The sequence below is a fragment of the Paroedura picta genome, chromosome 6 (assembly GCF_049243985.1).
Source record: "Paroedura picta isolate Pp20150507F chromosome 6, Ppicta_v3.0, whole genome shotgun sequence".
Classification (NCBI taxonomy): domain Eukaryota; kingdom Metazoa; phylum Chordata; class Lepidosauria; order Squamata; family Gekkonidae; genus Paroedura; species Paroedura picta.
Genome location: NC_135374.1, coordinates 25,369,541 through 25,384,877, shown reverse-complemented (window position 1 = coordinate 25,384,877; position 15,337 = coordinate 25,369,541). Strand labels below are relative to the sequence as shown.

Below are 15,337 nucleotides of genomic sequence, written 5' to 3'. Positions count from 1 at the left end.
ATGATTCTTAATCTTAGGAGCACATCAATTATTCAGCAGCGTGGTTCTTCTTGCTCCCTCTTATTAGGCAGGTCACCATGACAACATCACACTTCATTTCTTTATCTTAAATAAGTGAAATCCAAAGGCCAATATTAGCATCAACTGTTGCATTAGTTTCTTGCCACAAAATTATTAGACAGTTTTCAAGATCCGAATTATGTTTCACTTGGCTAGTTCCTTTCAAGGACACTGAGCTAGCTACTGTTTCAGTGGCAATGCAAATAAGCCCAAAGCGGATTTCACTCCAAGGGGTTTACATTGATGGCTTTTTGTCTTGCCACTTCTTCCTTCATAACTAATCAAATAAGTATTCCTGAGTTACCTACAGACATCTGATACTAGATCTATGTATACCTTTCTAGTTACTCACCTGCTGTCTAGCCTATTCTATATTTATTAATGCAATAAGCTTCCATGGAAACACAGCAAGAGATCTGAATGATTTAGAAGCTGAACCAAAAGAGCAATTAAACAAGAGAACCATTTATAAACATATAAACAAAAGAACATATAAAATGAAACATAACTGCATCCTAGCAAAATGCCATTCCAGTTCCCTAGATACTTACTGAGAATGAAGGTTCTTGCCTTAAAATTTTATTTATAATTAAATTTCTATACCGCCCCTTCAAATATATAGCCACTTGGAGCGGTTTACCAATTAAAAACCAATTTTTACCACTAAAAACCAATAATGCATTAACTAACTGAACCATTAAAAACAATTAAAATGACATCAACCCACATCAGCTAGAAGACTTAGTTTCTGTATCCCCCTTATTCAAGGGTTGGTTAAACCCAGAAAGGTCCTTTTGATCAGGGGTAGTCAACCTGTGGTCCTCCAGATGTCCATGGACTACAATTCCATTTGCTAGTGGGGGCTCATGGGATTTGTAGTCCATGAACATCTGAAGGACCACAGGTTGACTACCCCGGATTAAAAGGACCTTTTTGGGTTTAACCGACCCTTGAATAAGGGGAATACATTTGATGATATCATTAGTCATTTACTGGCCCCAGCAAAAGCCTGGTAGAAGAGCTCTGTTTTGCAGGCCCTGCAGGACTGAGGAGTTCTTGAAGGGCTTACAGCTCTTCTGGGTGCTCATCCCACTAGGTAGGGGCCAGGACCAAAGCTTCTTTAGGATGCTTAGGGCTGATTCTGCGTAGAGCAGGGGGTTGGACTAGATGGCCTGAATGGCCCCTTCCAACTCTATGATTCTATGATTCTATTCTTTAGGGCTGAGGATAACCAGCCAGTTCAAATTGGCTGAGCAAAGAGATCCAGAGCTACTTAGATCATCTTGAATACAACAGAATCAGACTTGTCATCAGTAGGTTTGCTAACTCTGGGTCAGGAAATTCCTCAAAATTTCAGACAGAAAATTTATTGAGATTTGGGGGGGTGGAGCCCAGTGAAATCAGCAGACAGAGAATGAGGTGGCCGGATGGAGTTACTGAGGCAGTCGGTGTGAGCTTAGATGGGCTCCGGGGAATGGTGGAGGACAGGAAGGCCTGGAGGATCATTGTCCATGGGGTCACGATGGGTCGGACGCAACTTCACAACTAACAACAATATTTATACTGGTTTTTAGAATGGATTGTTTTAATATATTGTAATCCACCCTGAGTTAATGGGAAGAGTGGGAAATAAGATGAATTATTATTATTAATGAATTCTATGAGATCAGCCCGTCAAACCTAGGATTCCTGACTAGTTCCAATTCCTCTTTCCCTTCCCTCTCTCAGCCAATCGACTTCAATGCAAAACATTTACAATGTTCTATTGTGTGGATTCTTCATTAGACAAAAGAGCACTTATAATGTCTGGTGAATATAATCTGAATATAATCTTCTGTTGAGTATAATTTGACTTCCAGGTACAGCCTGCCACTTTAAAAAAGGAACCCTTAGGGCATATGTTCTGGTGAAAAAAGAGTGTAAATGCCAGCCTTAAAAGGTACCACTGTAGCCAGCAAAATATATAGCTGCCTAATTGAAGCCGTATCAACTTATTATGTCTCCACTGAAATGTAGAATTAACTATGCAATAGACATAAAGAAACCACAAGATAGCCACTTCCAAAAGTATTAGAACATTGAAAGGTTACATCTTTTTAATTGCAAAATATAACTGGACCCAAAAGTCCTTAGCTGAATCGTGGGGTGGGGGAGGGGGGTTTTGTGCATCAATTCAGAATTATGGTGAAAAAAGTTTCAGCTAGCAGACAATCATTCAAATCCTGGTTTGTCTCAAACAGCACTGCATTATCCATTAGCTCACAAGGCCAGGATATCACCCCTGTATTTTTCCAGCTCAGTCACAAAGCTTACTAAGTGACCTCACTGTCTCAACCTAACCCATGTTAAAGGGTTTCCCCACAGGGGAAGGGGGAGAAGAAATCTATGTATGCTGCCATGAGACCTCTTGGAGGAATGTAATAAATAACAACATTACTCCCACTCAGATGTGACATTGGGCCATTTACCCGCTCTGCTTTCCAGTTGGGGTCAGGCTCATGCGGTTTGGCTGAAAGTGATGCAGTGTATCACATTACCATTTCTTTTTTAAAATAGAGTACATTCTGTGTACCAACAAATCAATTATTATAATTAGCACAAATCCACTGTCTAGAAAAACACAGGCTTACAACACAATGTGGTGTTTCAGTCTCATTTATTTTAATGGAACATATGTACACTTGTGATGCAAGAGCCTCTTGTGGTGCAGAGTGGTAAGGCAGCAGTCATGCAGTCTGAAAGCTCTGCCCATGAGGCTGGGAGTTCAATCCCAGCAGCCGGCTCAAGGTTGACTCAGCATTCCATCCTTCCGAGGTCAGTAAAATGATTACTCAACTTGCTGGGGGGTAAATGGTAATGACTGTGGAAGGTACTGGCAAACCACCCTGTATTGAGTCTGCCAAGAAAATGCTAGAGGGCGTCACCCCAAGGGTCAGACATGACTCGGTGCTTGCACAGGGGATACCTTTACCTTTTATGTACACTTAGTTGTCTTCTGGACTACTCTCACTTTTTTATACTCTATAATATAATATTTTGATCTTATCACTAGGAATATATGATGCTCTACAGTTTTATGTCCTGTAGAAAAAAACAATCTAAATATTTTGAACTATGGCTTAACAAATTAGTTATTAAGGCACTATAGTCTTCAGAAACATTCTTTGTATGTTCATGCACTCCCATTAAAAACAAAAAAGATTGGCACCTGGAATTCATAGAATCATAGAGTTGGAAGGGACTTCCATGGTCATCTAGTCCAACCCCCTGCAGAATGCAGGAAATTCACAACTACCTGCCCATCTACAGTGACCCCAATTCCATGTGCAGATGATGCCCCCCCCCAAATCCCAGAATTCCTGGCCAGTTTATTCTTTAATAAAATCTCAATACCTAGAGGCACTGCTTGCAGATTTATATTAAAAAGTTTAATATGGAGCCACTTGGTGAAGTGCATAAAAACTGGTAGCAAAAGATTGCACATATAGACCAACAGGGCAAAGAATTCTTCCTGAGGCTGATTCAGGTTTGGAAAATCGAATGGAGTAGGAAGGCTGCAGCCTTGACTTCCTATGTGCTGTGGTCCTAATCCAAACACCAGGCACCAAACACACGAACTGAGGGGAACTTGCAACTCACACCCAGATACAACCCATCTATAATGTAATGCATGAATTTATTACACATAATGCTTTTAAAAGTTAGCAGCAGCTGGCGCCTGCAAAATGGTAGTGTTCCAAGCTTGGCCCACATGCCCCATTCAATTGCAGTGCCCCCTTTTGCTACTATGACTAAGTGTGGTGTTGTATTTAAAAGAACCCAGTGATAAAACGTGCAGAAGCTATTATTTCTGTAAGAGAGGTGTTTGTTATCAATGTGCAAAAGCTTCCAAATTTAAAAATAACAATTCTTCTTCTTCAAAAATAACCATCTAATCTTCAAAATAAAATAGTATCTAATTTTGATACTATCTTTTCTTAAAACAATTCAGATTGTTTCTTGTAAACATTTAAGCTTGATTAAAGTCACTGATGAGGATGAAATAGCATTGTCCATTCATGATTTTGACACCCTACCTGAAAATAAGGGCAACTCAACTTATGCCCTAGGGGAAGATAACAGTCAACACAGAACTGAATTGCTTTAAAAAATACATTCCTTTATCTTCCCAATACTGCTAGGTTCCTTCATTTCTTTCAGGAAAAGTAAAATGCTGCATGGAGGAACAGCACTACAGTGAGGACAAAATACACTCTTCACTTCTCACACTGTGTGGCCTACCCTCGGTGACAGGAATCCACGTGGCAGATGGGTCTGTGCCCACCCAAAGAGTAAAATAAGATGTACTGTACCCGTATACCCCTAAATCACTAGGATTTGTAATCATTCCTTAGAATGGGGGTCGTCAACCCCCGGTCTGCGGCCCAGTAGCGGGTCGCGAAGGCCTTGGTAACGGGCCGCCGGCGACCACGCCTGCCTCTCCCCCCCCACCGCAGCGAGAAGCTCACCAGGCCACAAGAAAAGCGGCCGCCAAATCAGCCGCTTCGCTCGCAGCCCGGCTAGCTTCTTGCTGCTACGGGGGGGGGGGGGGAAGAGACGGGCGTGGCTGCCGGCATGCCGGCAGACACAAACACGCATGTGCGAAGCTGCCATGCATATGCGTTAGCTCCCCTGGTGCTTAAAACGTGCATGTGCGGCAGCTCCGTGCACGCACGTTTTCACCACCAGGGCGCACTAACGCGCATACGTGGCACCCGGGCCACCGGTTCTTCCCCACCCTCAGAGGCAGTCCCTGACCATCAAAAAGTTGGGGACTGCTGCCTTAGAACACTCGACCTATTATAATAATGTGCCTTTAGTTCTGTTTTATAATTAGTTGAAGAATCAGGTGATTACCAAATAAACAAACAAACAAACAAACAAATAAATAAATAAATAAAGCAGATATTCCTTGATATTTTTTGCTATTTGAACATCCTTTTGTAATCTAACCACTCTTAAATTATGTTTAATAACTGTTAGACAACGTAAGGCTTTTGCAACAGAAAGAAGTGTTGGTCATCCTAGGATGAATTCAGCCGCTATGCAACTAAAATGATGCAAGATGTCATTAGAATAGCTGGCAGCTTTGCAGGTCCTTCTGCTGAAACACAGAATTATTTTCCATGCATGCATACTCAATACATAATTAAAACAGGCAGTCAGAGTGACACTCAACTAGTGTGGCTACAAGATCGTAATATATGTCTGATAGGAATGAATTCAATTACATATCTTAGGATGGCACTGAGCCAATCCTGACAGTCATCTACATGTGAAACAGGGGCTCTGTGATAAGGATCTTTTGGGGGAGGGTAATGCTATCCTAGGGAGAGGACTGAGTTGGATACCCCCCCTCGTCCTGTTCCCTACCATTTTGTTCATATCTTAGGGTGGTTTTCAAGGAAGAAAGATAAGATAACAGAAGACTGTTTCTCCAACTATCATTTTCCAGTCTGCATGACTTTTTTTTCCAGTTGATGCACTATAACTGCCCACAGATGCAGCAATTGGGTAGTTTCAGCTAATTTTGTATAAACAGTATAAACTAATTTCATTTGCTTTTTCTATTAAAAAAACCCCTCAACACCCCAAAATCACTGTTAGTTACCAAAGAAGGATTTTGCTTGTTTAACATAATTCTTTTGTAAATTTTGCCTACTAAATCAGTGGTCCCCAACCTGCGGGCCGCGGCCCGGCGCCGGGCCGCAAAGGCCATGGCGCCGGGCCGCAGCTCCCTCTCCCCGCCCCCCCCACAGTAAAAAATTTCCCAGGCCGCAAGCTTGCGGCCCGGGAAGCTTCTTACTGCGGGGAGGGCGGGGAGAGGGAATCAGGGCCGGGCCGCGCAGGTGCGGCCCGATCCACGGGTGCGGCCCGCGGGCGCGGCCGGGCGCGGCCCGATCAGCGGGCGCGGCCGGGCGCGGCTCGTGGGCGTGGCCCGCGCGGTCCCTGCGGGCGCGGCCCAATGCCCTGCCGGTCCCCAGCCTAATAAAGGTTGGGGACCACTGTACTAGATAACACTTCAGTTTGTTAAAATCTTCATTTGCAAAATCACTTCTGTGCATATTCTTTCATACACAGACTGCATAAAGAAGTCTATCTGGTTATCAGTGAGAGAGAGAGAGAGGGAGAAGTGGGAACTTGGAGATGCAAGTAGGGATGTGAGCCCCCAGGTGGGACCTGGGGATCCCCTGGAACTATAGTTCATCTCCAAACTAAAGAGATCGGTTTCCCTGGAGAAAATGGCTGATTTGGAGGGTGTCTCCTTAGCATTATACTCCACTGAGGACCCTCTCCACCCCAAATCCTGCCTACTCCTGGCTCTACTTCCATAGTCTCCAGGTATTTCCTAACCCTATGTGCTGACAACACTGAGAGGCATCTCACTTCCCTCTTCTCCACTATTCCCTCTTTCCCTTTCCTCAAATCCCCCATAGTCTTTCCCCTTTTCCTGCCTCCTTCTCTCCTTCTAGGATTGCCAAGCTCCAAGTGGGGACTGGTTGTCACATCAAGGTTGGGAAATTCCTGAAGATTTTTGGGGGAAACTTGGAAGTCTGAGGTTTGGGGAGGTAAACAACCTCAGAACCTTCTCATGTACCCTCTCCCCACTCTATTTCCTCCCCACCCCCCTCAGAATCCTGTGTATTCTGCCATGTGTTTTTAATTGATTCCTGTGATTGACGTCTGGAGCTGTCTGCTTTGCCTGACCTGTGATGTTCCCGAGTGCTGGTTCCCTTCGCACCTCAAGGCCACATTCCCTATTATGTGCTTTGTGGCCACTGCTTCCTACAACATGGCTGTGTTGAGATATTACACTCCCTTTGATTTAGTTTGCCATTTTGTGCCTTGGTACCCTGATTAGAGGAATGTTTAGTCTTCTTTTGAAACCCGAGTCATCACCTTCCCATGGGAGGAAGGGAAGGGGATGTTCCTGTGTTTTATATATGTGAATCCGTCTCCAGTTCTGCCTATTTCGATTGTTAGATGCTTTTGCATGAGAATAAAGAAACTTTCCCAAAAAAAGTTTACTGGTCTACAAGTCTAGAATTCTGACACACCCCACAGCATTTACCATTTACCAACCTACATTTTAATTGTCTCCCATCTTCAGCTACATTTATTATTTATTTATTTTATTTATACCCTGCTTTTCTCCACAGGTAGGGGGCAAAGCAGCTTACATTATCTTATCCTCCTTTTTATCCGCACAACCTTCTGGGGTTGATTAAGCTGAAAGTATGTGACTGGTCCAAAATCACCCAGTCAGCTTGAGTCATGCAAGTTGGGTGGTATCAAGTCACGCAGAGGTTGATTCTAGGTCAAAGGTTGCCAACCTCCAGGTGGGGCCAAAAGGCCAAGAATGCTGTCAGAGAAGCTACCCACATTGGAATACTGTGGTTGCCTAATAACAGCCACTGATGGAATCTGTTGCTTAAAGGTACAGATGCTCCTTTAATCATTTTCTGATTTTTTTAACAATATGATGTTTTTTTCCACATTTTTCTGAAAACCTGGAGCTCTTTTCAGATTTATAGAAAGATCTGCCTTGCCTGTTCACAGTTCCAGTCATAAGATTTAAATATCCAAAGGTAGGCTGACTTAGCTTTCAGAATATGATATATATCAATATAGTAAACAGCAGTGGTTCCCAATGTTTTAGCATTAAAAAATTAATAGATCTCCACACAATAGTAGCTGTACTATTTGTATCCACTGATTGAGAAAATACATAGTCACAAGAGACACAAATGACAATGCTTAGTGTACAAATGGATTTGCAGACCCCCACCACCAGGACCCTCACAGAGCTAAGACTCTGCAGGTTCCCATTTCATCTCAGCTATGCATTCACTGCTAGCCATAGGCAACACACATACTTTCAGCCATCTATATTATGGTGGAAATAACAATACTGACCTACAAACCATAGGGTTTGGAAAACACAGCTCTTCTGCTAGGCCAGCTTTTCTCAACTTTCTTACCATTGAAAAACCCCTGAAATATTCTTCAGGCTTTGAGAAACCCCAGAAGTGGTGTATTTAATTATGCAGAATATGGTTATAGCTGTGTACATGCCCACCCAGAGCCCCTCCCCACCCCTTCCTGGCCCATCATTGGCCATTTTGGGAGGAGGGGTGGGCCAAAATGATGATAATTCCCACCCATTTGGGAAACCTTTCTAGGGCTGCCAACCCCCCCCCCCCTGGGTTTCATGAAACCCTGCTTGAGAAATCCTGCACTGGGTTTTCAAGTGAAGGCCAGCAACAATGAGCTGCCTAAAACGTGATCCCTATATACACTGCCCTGAGACGTCACAATGAATGAATGAATGAATGAATGGATGGATGGATGGATGGATGGATGGATGGATGGATGGATGAATGAATGAATGAATGAATGAATGAATGCCTTCATGTCATGACCCTGGTATCACTTGGTGGTCTCCCTTACAAGTTCTGACAGGGCCAACCCCACTTAGCTTCCAAGATCAGATGACACCAGGCTAGCCTGGACTTTCCAGGCCAGGGCACTCCTATAAAAATTTTTATTTGCATTCTGGTCATTATGTCATCCCACCTAACCCTTAATTAAATATTTCATATTTCCTTTCCAAGTGCCGTATTTCATTCCTTATTGAGCTTCATTTGGGTCTGGAGACATAGGGGGTGTAGTGGAAGTTCACTTGCATACTAGTGGAAGTTCACTTGCATAGTCTTTTTGGCCTATCAGAACTCCAAAAGTGTGGTATTGTCCCATACTAGCCACATGTGGTTGAACGCTGGTGCTGGAGAAGACTCTTGTGAGTCCCTTGGAATGCAAGGCAAGCAAATCAGTCAGTTCTAGAGGAGATCAGCCCTGACTGCTCCTTAGAAGGCCAGATCCTGAAGATGAAACTCCAATACTTTGGCCACTTCATGAGAAGGAAGGACTCCCTGGAGAAGAGCCTAATGCTGGGAGCGATTGAGGGCAAAAGAAGAAGGGGACGACAGAGAATGGCAGGCTGGATGGAGTCACTGAAGCAGTCGGTGCAAACTTAAATGGGAGTGGTGGAGGACAGGAGGGCCTGGAGGATCATTGTCCATGGGGTCGCAATGGGTCGGACACGACTTTGCACCTAACAACAACATAACAAGTCACATGTGGTATTGCCCCATACTAGCCACATAGTAGCATGGGAAAAAAATGCTGGACTGCAAGGTATAGCAGTGTGCAGGAAGAAGTCCCTGGGAATGTGTGTGTGTTTTAATACATCCAGGTTGCTTTAACAAGCATGGTGCAGGTGCACTCACAATGAAAATCCATCTATTCACACAGAGTAGATGGAATCATCAGCCCACAAGACTTTTCCTTCTTCCTTTTAAAACATAACTGTGATCTCACTCATATTGTCTGTAAAGGGTCCAAAAAGGCAAAGGAAACACCAACATAATATAGACCCAGTGGAGGTACACGCCTGTCATCTGTGCATGGCCATCTATCCTGAGGGCGAGGGTGGTTTTTCTATGGACCTCCGGGGCCTGTTGTCATTGGCCAGGGGTGGGTGGGTGGAAGGAAATAGGTCTTCCGCCATTACTGTTGATGGCTATTGTTGTGTTTTATGCGATTTTATGTGGATTTTATGTTGTGAATCGCCACGAGCCGACCGCTCAGGAGTGCCAGTCAATAAATATAAGCATAAATAAATAAATAACACTTCAGATGCCCCGTTTAAAGTTTTCCAAAGAGCAACCACAGTTTCTCAGTACTGAATCAGACTATTGGTCTATCAAGGTCAGTACTGTCCAGTCTGACCAGAAGCAGCTCTCCAGGGTCTCAAGCACAAGTCTTTCATATCATATATGTCACCTTTTAACCACCTTCTAAATGCAAGGCTATCCACAGCACTTCCTTTTAGTGACATCTGCTGCTTCTAAGGAAATCAAAGGACATTATTGCTTATTCATAGAAGGATGAGTAATTTCTACTGATATTAAGTGATACTGTTGGTTCCATATGATTGATTTTAACTTTTTCGAGGGGAAACTGTATTTAATTCATTTCTATTCATTGATTTAAAATATTGATATCCCAATTATGAATTCTTTAGTAAATGGGCATAAAATGTAAGGGGAACCTGATTGCTATGAGAGCTTTACTTCCATTAATGTCAAACTACATCACACCAAACCTGTTATAAATCGAATCTGTTTAAAATGCAAATTGATGCAATGATATCTAAAAATCAGCCCCTGTGGCTAAAGTACTACCTTGATCCAAAAGACATTGGCACTAAGTACTCCCTGAACGAAAACTGTGACACCTAAGTGCAATAAATAAAATGAGCAAGAGTTGCACTGACATCAGCATAACTCACGTCAACTAATTGTGCCCAAGATTTCAGCCTACATCAGCCTCGTCTAGACACAAAGCTTCCAAATGACCCTATTTAGTAATATCCATTAAAATATTATTAGAAATAGCTGATGAAGTCATTTCCCTTTCAGTACTTAAATATGGACTGAACTATTTATAAAGGCACATAAATATAAAATACGTCCCAGAATAAGTTTGCTGGCACATGGAGCATCTCACAAGCAAAGTACCTCTAAAGCTTCATTTCACAACAGAGGGGCAACAATATTCCCACACACAAATCTATTAGTATACAACTGTTCATCATTTAGACATGGGGGGGGGGAGAATTTTTTGAAAGGAGGAGGTCCAAGATAACTATTTAGCGTAGATATCAAGGTGCCAGAGTTTCTTTCAAAGGGAGAGGAAGAGGGGAGGAAAAGCAAGGTCTCCAACTAAATGATAATTACATGGCTTTTGTTGTTCTGAAACGGACAAAATCATGCCGGCTGCCCGTGAGCCTGGGTGTCACCCATATCAGAGGCAGAGAGAGAGACAATGAAGCCCAGAGAGAGCCCAGGGCATCTGGGTGCTTGGTTAGATGGGGCAATCGATACAGCGAAGGGGTCCCGGTGGGGGGGGGGGGGAATTTCGTAATATCTAGGGCACTGGAAAGGGGAAAAACACGGGCGCGTGCAAGGCGAGGAGACGGGGCGCACGCAGCGGCACTCGCCCGAGGAGAAACGAGGCAGATTTCAAACTCCACGAAGAAAGCAGCGAGGCATGAAGGCGAGGAGACACCCTGGCATCCAAGGGAAAACGCCGGGAGGCAAAGATGACATGAAGCCGGGGACAACTCGCGACAGCGTGCCGGGGGCGGGCATCATGGAAACTTTCGCCAGGGCTCGGGATGCACCCCCCGCTCCCACGCCTAGAATTAAAAGAGACCGGGGACGGGAGGGAGAGAGGAGGGGGGCTCATGCCCCTCGCCCCTCTCCCACTCAGGGCGGCTCCCAGCCCTCCCACTGCCCTCCCCTCGCGGGAGAGACGCGCCCGCCTCGAACTTCCTCGCAAGTCGGTCGCGAGGGCTGGAGGAAAACCCCGCGTGGCCCTTCTCCGCGCACTCACCCCGTCCCCGCCGCTGATGGAGTGGTTGCAAGCGGCGGCCGCCCGGCTCTCCTTCCCTCCTTCCTTCCTTCCTTGCCTGCTGTCAAGCGGGACCCGTCCCCCGCCCTCGCGACGCGGCAGTGACAGGACCCGCCCCTCCCCGAGCCTGGCACCGCCTCGCCTCTCACCTGGGTCCTGCTGCCCCTTCATTCCCAGGAAAGGGCGGGAACGGGGCCGCGCCGAGGCGCTCTGCCCCCCTCCCCAAAAGCCACCTCGCGCGCACGCGTGCCTCCCCGCTCCGCACACGCGCGCTCCTCCGTGGGCACCGCGGCGCTTCTCCCCCAGGAAAGAACAAAGAGAGCTGTTCCTCCGCCTGTTCCGGTGGCGGCAAGGGGGGCCGTCGAGACGCTCCTGTGTGCGGCCGTTTTGCAAGCAGGAGACCGGGCTCTGACCCAAGAAGTTGGCTTGCAGCCTCCGTTTAGACCCCCAATAAGGGGAAGGGCACCCAGGGGTAGGAGCGGGGGCAGACGCGAAGTTTCCTGACGGGAGGAGTACTTCCGTGTAGGGACACATTTTGGAAGTCGATAGAGAGAGAGCGAGCCACGCCATGTTTTGTTGTTGTTGTTGTTGGTTGCTTGCATAAAGACGGAGATCACATTTCAGAGCCTTCATACAAGAATAACAATAAAGCAAGGAAAGGGATATTGTTCATCTGCCTAAAATAGAAAATAATATATGAATAATAAAAGCAAGTAGCGATTATTATTATGGGCAATAAAGTTCTTCCAGCATTGATGGTCTCGAGGTGGGACTTGAAGATCTGGAATTGCTACTGATCTCCAGACCACAGATCAGTTTCCTTGGAGAAAATGGCTGCTTTGGACAGTGGACTCCAATGGCATTGTATTAATTTATGTTTTAATTTGTATTATTCCCTTCCCTGTATCCTTCCCTGTAGCTCTTCTCTGGTCCCTCCTCAAATCCTCCTCACCCCAGGCCCCATCCCCAAATCTCCAGGAATTCCCCAAGTAGAAGTTGTCAACCCTCGTTTCAAAAAGGGGCTCTTCCTCCAAGGAGGATACAAGTTATTAATGTTTTTTACACTTGCTGTGGCCTTCTCATCAAAGCAGATTACAAAATTAAACACCAACAGTAATGGAAGGGGAACCCTTTCAATGATTATACCACACCAGGACTTCCTCTTCATAAAAATGTTCTAAAAAGTTTTGTTTTATATATTGTCTGAGATGAGTAATGTGAAAGGCTCAGAGATTACACCCTCAGCATGAGGAACCTTTCTCTTCTTTTTCAATATAATTATCAGTATTAACAATTCCAGCACGCTGAAGGTGGAAGAGCCATTGCTGCTCACCCAGTGAACAGGCCGATTTCTTTTATCCCACTATTGTCTCTGGTCAAAGAGGTTTTGCAGTGTTTTGAAGCTCTGCATAATCCCACCTAGGAAGTGAATTTATGCTGAGTCAAAATAGTGCAGAACAAATAATGCCACAGAAGCTGCAAAGAGAGGAACTCCACACAAGAGAAATGAAAATACCTGCCCATAAAGAGCTGCACAGAAGTCAGCAGGATGGTTATTGCCTAACAACCTGCAGGAAACAGCAAATAGAGAAGTATGCTCACACAATAAGGCTGCATTCTAACACTTGTAAGCTAAACTGGCAAATTCATCTGCTAACATATTAGCTTTCCAGTTTGGTCATCGTTACAAAGATAAGAACATGTGTTCAAAATAGTCCTACAAGACTGTAACCTAAATGGAAAGTCTTCTTCCTTAGCTTTCCAAATTCTGTTTTTGCTAAAACTTCTGAAAACATCACTTATCATTCTTGGTCAGATAGTGGACAGAACCAAATCAGCCCCTTCTGAAGTAAGGGCAGAAGTTGCAGGATGGATGTCATGAGAGAACATGCATATTCGTGCAGAGACAAACTTAGGTCATCAACGAGAAACTGGAGCCAATGAGACACGTTATGTGTACACTGAAAACACCTCAAGTATACACCACTGTGAAGTGGTCCATCGTTAGCTCCTAATAAGAGCAAGTTCCACAGACTTCTGTATAGTAGCAGAGGGAACTGAAGTCTATAACACTGCACTGTATAAAGCAGCTTTTCTTAAAGCAGCTCACAGAGGCTTAATAACTAGCTTAATTACTTTTCTGCTGGTGATTTTCTAGGCTGTGGTGATCAAAGAAAAGATGAAAAGGCAACTCTAAAAGCTGCTTTGCACATTATATTTTTCAGGAAAAAATCTCAGCATATACATGTCACATCACATGAAGCATTCGAAATTGGATTCCTGCTTAAAAAAACAACAGGGAAATGAATTTTACATTTTCAAAAATGCTAAGAAAAATACAAGTGAGAACGAGAAAGAGAGCCAATGTGTCCCCGTACTTGTAGATCTGGCCTTGACTCCAGCAGACTTTGACCTCAGCTATGGACTTGGAGACCAGACACCATATCTCGTCTGAAAGGCCACAAGGCTAGGAAAAGCTGAAGCTGGTAGGAAGACCCAACATGAAACTGATTGACTCAGTTCAGATTTGCACAACCTGAACAAGGCTGCTAAGTACACACAAAAGTTTATACCTTGGATAAAGCTTTGTTGGTCTTAAAGGCAAAGCTGGACTCAAGCTTCGTTCTGCTGATTCACATCAACACGGCTACCCACCTGAATCAATTTATAAGTTGGAAGAGACTTGATGGTACATAACAATCTCCATCTTCCAACAAAGATGAACCTATGATACATGATGGTTTGGATCCACTAGAACAATTCTGTTGTACTAGGGTGCTTGCACAAATGTAAGCAAGAGGAAAAACTCACACTTAGTCATGCGTTATATATCACAAGTTGATTTTCTGCTTGTTCAGGAAATAGTGCAAGGAATCCACTGCTACATTTCAGTTGGTTATTTTTCTGAAAATGTACTTGCATGCCATGTTTTGAACTTGATAGTTATCTGGAACAACTGAAATGATAATTAAGATTAATAACATTTTTAAATATCTGCAGATAAAACCACCTAGGTAGAAGATCTTGTACAAACAGAAAGCATCATGTTCTATTTCATTTCTACTTGTGCATTGCTGGAACCAGCTTATACTGAGGGAGATACAGTAATTAATACATACTAACACATGAAATCTGGATAATTCTGGGTGAAACCTCTTCAACTGCAGCCAATAACTAACCTGTCAGAATCAAATTAATGCAAATTGTAGCATGTAGCAGATTAGACCATATAAAAGACACCAATAACTTAAACTGGGTAGGTGAAACCAGGCAGTCGTCAGATTGTGAATTAACTCCTGTTATAAAATGAGTTACAAGGATAGCTGATACGCTGATGATGAGTACTTCATGCATCAGAAGAAGAAGAATTGGTTCTTATATGCTGCTTTTTCCTACCCGAAGGAGGCTCAAAGCGGTTTACAGTCGCCTTCCCATTCCTCTCCCTACAACAGACACCCTGTGGGGTGGGTGAGGCTGAGAGAACCTTGATATCACTGCTCGGTCAGAACAGTTTTATCAGTGCTTTGGCGAGCCCAAGGTCACCCAGCTGGTTGCATGTGGGGGAGTGCAGAATTGAACCCAACATGCCAGATTAGAAGTCCGCACTCCTAACCACTACACCAAACTGGCTCTTAGGACTTTTCCCTTTATAATCCTTATGTTATAGAGTTAAATAATACAAAACAGGTTTCAAAAACATTGCTGGGAACTAAAATTCATTACCCTTTTAGGTACGTTAAACAGAAGTTTAAATTAAGAG

At 44.1% G+C, this 15,337-nt stretch overlaps 1 protein-coding gene across 2 annotated transcripts in view; it reads right to left on the bottom strand.

The window, feature by feature from the left end:
* The window catches only part of FRY (FRY microtubule binding protein), a 223,475-nt gene extending 211,600 nt beyond the window's left edge, over nt 1–11,875 (bottom strand). Inside the window, exon 1 of one of the 2 annotated variants that reach the window (XM_077341830.1) lies at nt 11,727–11,875. The gene's annotated coding sequence lies outside the window, so the exon portion shown is untranslated. Of the gene's footprint in view, nt 1–11,559; nt 11,693–11,726 lie in introns of those variants that run through there. The other variant, XM_077341829.1, reaches the window with a different exon arrangement.
* Between the last annotated feature and the right edge of the window lie 3,462 nt (nt 11,876–15,337).